The following is a 6000-nucleotide window of genomic DNA, read 5'->3' on the forward strand; positions in this document are numbered from 1 at the left end:
CGTTTTTAGTCTTTATGAGGAAGTATATAAGGTTAGTTAAGGAGTGAGAGGTCAGGAAGCGAGGCATGACTCTCCCAAATGCGCCTACGTGTTCTTCTTTTTGAGAAATCCTTTGCATCATTTAAGAATATGGCATACGAGCGCGTATTATTCTAATAAATGCGTATGCTGCGATAAAACGTTTCAAGATAGGAGAACATGTTTTGATCATTTAAGACTTAGACTGGAAACTAAAATCTCGTGACACAATACTGGCGGATGTCGAGAGGTAAAGACGTGTATTTAAAAATGAATTTGTTCGATAAAAATAACAAGACGGCGATCAGGAAGTTTAAAAAGGGTGTTCGCAAAACAAATCGGCCTGGTAATAAGAATGGTTTTACCAGCTGAGCAGACGACGGCTATCGCCAAGAGTATGCTAGAGCGTCAGTCAAAGCCTACCCGGACATTGATAGATCTGGAGTTACAGCGAATGGCGGAAGCCTGTAAAAGACGAAATCGCAAAAGTCCCTGGGCCAAGTCAGAAAGCCTTCGTAAGAAGAACAACAAGCGATCTAGAAAAGAGGCGTCCTCTAAGGAAGGAAAGCCCAGGTAGAACTCCAACAAGCTCGAGTCCATCACGACCATTGGAGAAATATTATGCTGAATGCTGTCCCGACTCCTCCTCAGTATCGTTCGAGACGTTGAGGACAATGCACCAGTGCGATATTCGTTTAAAGTATTTTAGAAGGCAAGATAATATGTTACGACACAAAGAGTCTGCTCATTCCGACGTGGACTCTGAAGAAGACGCGATGTCGGATACTAAAGTTCAAGGGGATATTTTTGGACCTGTCCCCGAAACTGTATCCGATAGCAGCGACGACGAAGACGATGACGTATCTGTTACCTCTGAGGACTCTGTCGATATTGATCCCTGGCAAGACATTGTTGAGGAAGCGTTTGATAAGTGTCGGTCACAATACGAGGCTGATGTAAATGGACTTATGGAGGAGGATGCAAATATGAGTGAGCGTGAAGCTAAGGAACATGTCTTTGTAGACATGAAAAACACTTTTCGAAAAGCTATGATGAACGTTTTTGGTAGCAAACTAGGCTGGTTCACCGTTATGAAAAAAGATCCGGTGTATAAAGCTGTGAAAAATACAGCGAATAAGCTCGTAGCGGAAGAAAACTATGAACCGGAGGAAGCTTTAAAGTACGCCATTCTGAAGCGGAGATTCCTCTTTGATAAAGTCTTGGATACTTACGATATTCCTCAGTTAGAGAACGACGAAGACATGTAACAAGAATAAAAGTCCAGAGTGACTTTGATACGACTCATGTTATGCTGCCCTTTGAACATTTGCGAGTACTTTCTCTCGCAAAAGCGCCAAGAGGACTATAATTATATATTTATACTTGATTAAGGTTGTGACTTAAATCTGAAACGACTGTGTGTTCTATTACAAAATGTGGATGGTGCGTAAACGTTTTGATCATGTTGCATATATTTGGTTTACGTTGCATATATCGCATTATAACAAATACAAATGAAATAGCATGTACATTTTGCTGCCAATGCTATAACATGTTATGTTAGCAGCTATTATTATAATACTTATACTTGCGCGGTATCATTCGACTTATAATATCGAGCATAAAGCTATATTTTCTAAGTCTCACCTGTGTAGAGTTGCTTTCATGCTTACAAACTGACGTTTATAGACAAATGCATTTGCTATAAACGGTTAAAAGAAAAGAATAAATAGTGAACAAAATACGGTGTTTGCCTTTGTTTTTTTTTTTATTTAGCATATACAATTAGGATGGATTGCCAAAAAACAACGCTAGCAAACGCATAACCGAACAAAGTATGAATCGAATTGAACTGAAAGAATTTAAAAAAAGTCAACTGAGGAATTGTTTAAAAATTCGTAAAAGATTATGGATTCAAACCAAGTACTAACGAGTTGAATGAATCCCTTATCAAATACAGTCTATACCTGAAAGCGCGACCCTATAGTATCTCACGTATAAAACATGACTGATTTTTAAAAATGACCGCGCTGGTGCATTGTCCTCAACGTCTCGAACGATACCGAGGAGGAGTCGGGACAGCATTCAGCATAATATTTTTCCAATGGTCGTGATGGACTCGAGCTTGTTGGAGTTCTACCTGGGCTTTCCTTCCTTAGAGGACGCCTCTTTTCTAGATCGCTTGTTGTTCTTCTTACGAAGGCTTTCTGACTTGGCCCCGGGACTTTTGCGATTTTGTCTTTTACAGGCTTCCGCCATTCGCTGTAACTCCAAATCTATCAATGTCCGGGTAGGCTTTGACTGACGTTCTAGTATACTCTTGGCGATAGCCGTCGTCTGCTCAGCTGGTAAAACCATTCTTATTACCATTTTGGAATAAGGCACCTGATTTGTTTTGCGAACACCCTTTTTAAACTTCCTGTTCGCCGTCTTGTTATTTTTATCGAACAAATCCATTTTTAAACACACGTCTTTACCTCTCGACATCCGCCAGTATTGTGTCACGAGATTTTAGTTTCCAGTCTAAGTTTTAAATGATCAAAACATGTTCTCCTATCTTGAAACGTTTTATCGCAGCATACGCATTTATTAGAATAATACGCGTTCGTATGCCATATTCTTAAATGATGCAAAGGATTTCTCAAAAAGAAGAACACGTAGGCGCATTTGGGAGAGTCATGCCTCGCTTCCTGACCTCTCACTCCTTAACTAACCTTATATACTTCCTCATAAAGACTAAAAATGTTTTTATAAAATAACTAAGAAACGTCTTCGTTAACAGGACTGAAAATGCACCCTCCTCATGCATGCACACACTTGGTAAAACTGTCGTTGTAAACATAACATCAGATATCGTTACTGTTTTAAAACTAATTCATCTTTGTATGCCCTTTGTGACACGAATAATATCGCGAAATCAAGGAATGTCTCTTGAAATATAGGAGTTATCATAACTTTAAAGAGTCGCACTTTTAAAGTTTACATTCGAATAAACATTTAATTATCGCCTCTTCTTTAAGCCTCAACATGTACTCTGATATTCACTTCAGTGGCATATGCAAGTTGCGTCATTCCATCGTGTTATAGCTTTCAAAAAAGGAAACCGAGAATATCAGTACGAAATTATTAAATAAGTATAATTGAATACAAATGAGTATACGCGCGAAAACGAAATCATAAGTATCGTTGAGTCACGAAAGCTTATCACGTGAATATCATTCTGAAATACCAAATACTCGATTCGAAATAAGACGTCTGATTAATGTATTATTAGTATCAAAAGTCCATCTTATTGTTATGATGAAACAATGAGGAGGCAATGAGGAGGGATGATGAGGCAATGAGGAGGCAATGAGGAAGTATGAGGAGGCAATGAGGAGGTATGAGGAGGCAATGAGGATGCGATGAGGAGGGATGAGGAGGTATGATGAGGTATGATGAGGTAGTGATGAAACAATGCGGGGGGGGGGCAAAAAAATAACGTTCGAAGTGATTTATAAAACAATTGGACATTTCAAGCAATAATACATATCATGTTCTTTTGTATGACTATATATGTTGATATACATATCCTGTGTTGGTTTGTTGTTTTTTTCTAAATAAAATATAATTATAAACCTAAACTTTTGTTTAATTAAACGAATTGGAAAATTGTTGTCTGTGAGAACGTTTTTTTTGGAAATAACAGTTAACATAAACTCATGGGTTAAGTACTCTTAGTTTTAAACATATTTAAGTTTATACTGCGTTAATACATTTAACCGAGTTCATAAGCTATATGATCTAAGATAAGCGACTCTACTAGGTGTTAAGCGAAATCGGTGTATGCAGTTGCCTCCCCTGGTATAGCGCTCGTAATGTATGACAATATACACTCCACCTCTAGGGTTAAGGTCGAGGTTAAGGACTCTAGTAAGGGTTAGCTCGACTACGTCACACGTATACCATGGTTTAAGTGGCTCTTTCCCCCAGGTGGCTTTTAGCCCCGGGTGGAGTTTAGCACCAGGTGGCTTTTGGCCCCAGGTGGCTTTTGGCCTTTTGGCCCCAAGTGGCTTTCGGCCTCAGGTGGCTCCTCCCCATTTCTACACTACTAGACGGCACGTGGTTGGCCAAAGCACAATGAAGATGACAGAGCTAAACATCGACGCCTCTGCGAATGTTCTGGCAATCTTCGAGACATCTCAGGCGCGGTTCTTAAACTTACTTGTTAACTATGATCACCAATATAAAGATATATGGCCATTTTTTAAACTACAGTGCTTTAGAATGTATCGCCTAGCTATGATCACCAGTATAGAGATATATGGTCAGTTCTCAAACTACGGTGCTTTAGAACGTGTCCCTATACTATTAACACTAGTAAAGAGTTATATGGTCATCTGTCAAAATGCAATGCTTTAGAACGTATTCCCTAGCTAGGAGAACAAGTATAAAGACATATGGTCATTTGTTAAAAATGCTTTATAAAGAGTCCCCCACCCCCGCCCCAGCTATAAAGACACATGGTCATCTGTCAAACTTCAATGCTTTAGAACGTGTTGCCCAGCTGTGATCACCAGTATAAAGATATACGGTAATTTGTCAAACTACAGTGCTTTAGAATGTGTCCCTAAACTAAGATATTGAACTCGCCTTAACTCTAAATTCATGACTACTCCCAGAGGTCGGTTGAATATTGTCCAAAAGATAGCCGAATCACGCGCTGGATAGGATAACTTTTATACAATCGGTATTCGGATGGCTTGATCAAACCAGGAAGATAACCAAAAGATAACCGCTTGTTAGGACTTATGTTTTCTATTTCATTATATTCCATGCCAAACATAAATAATTTATTATTTACCTTAAGGATGATAAAATAAAATAAACACATGTGTAGGTGTGCTACAGACGAGATACTTTAATCAAAGATACACTCACATGCAAAGCAAATGGTTCCAAAAAAAAACTTCCAGTAAATTATTACTACTGGCTTCACAGTTCTTATACATATTTCATAATGAAAAACACGCTGCTAAAAGCAGTCGTAAAGTGTCCGGAACCACTGCTGCACCCACTCTCAGACTCAACAATACTCGCATTGCCATGGTAACAGAAAAATACCAATCTGAAAATATAAATATATGTATCTGAATACATTCATAGATAATGAAAATTTGACAATTTTGCAATGTTTTCTCTATCCCGTCTGAGCGTCGAATAACCAATTCAGTTTAGTAAATGCACGAGGAAAACTCCTGATTTACGCACGAGTAACCAGACCTATACCTAATAGTACTTTAATAATCCTATACCGCAATAATAATAAATACATTTGTTTTCTATTTCATTATATTCTATGCCAAACATAAATAATTTATTATTTACCTTAAGGATGATAAAATAAAATAAACACATGTGTAGGTGTGCTACAGACGGGATACTTTAATCGAAAGAAAAAGAACGGGGAATCTTTTACTATAGGTGTTTTTTTAAACAAATTATACATTTGCTCCAGTTAAACTAAAGATCTGCAGATCATCGCAAGTGACTAAGAAAAAGAATTCTTTTTACATAAACATACGAATACTTCGTATAACATTATTCATTTTACAATACACTAAATACCATTCTCGTCATATTTGTAAACAAACCATCCTTAACATGATTTCAAAATAAATGAAATAATTTCAATACTTGTCAAATACAAAGAAAAAATGAATAATCTAAATTCCTAGATTTTTCGATACACTCATTTTGACTTGTACCGAATCTCTAACATATCTGTCCTTAGCACTGTCGGACTTCCAACGTCCATGCTTTTTAAGCAATCTCTCTGATACACCATTTGCAACCGCTGCTGTGGCCCCACCAGAACGAAACGAATGTAAACCATATTGTTTACTATCAATATCGACAGCTTTTAGGTTTGTTATCAAAATTTCCCTGGCTCTATTGTAAGAAATAGTTTTTTCCGGGCAAAGAATATGCTTATTCAATTTA

Source organism: Mya arenaria, chromosome 14 (assembly GCF_026914265.1).
Source record: "Mya arenaria isolate MELC-2E11 chromosome 14, ASM2691426v1".
NCBI classification, from domain to species: Eukaryota; Metazoa; Mollusca; class Bivalvia; order Myida; family Myidae; genus Mya; species Mya arenaria.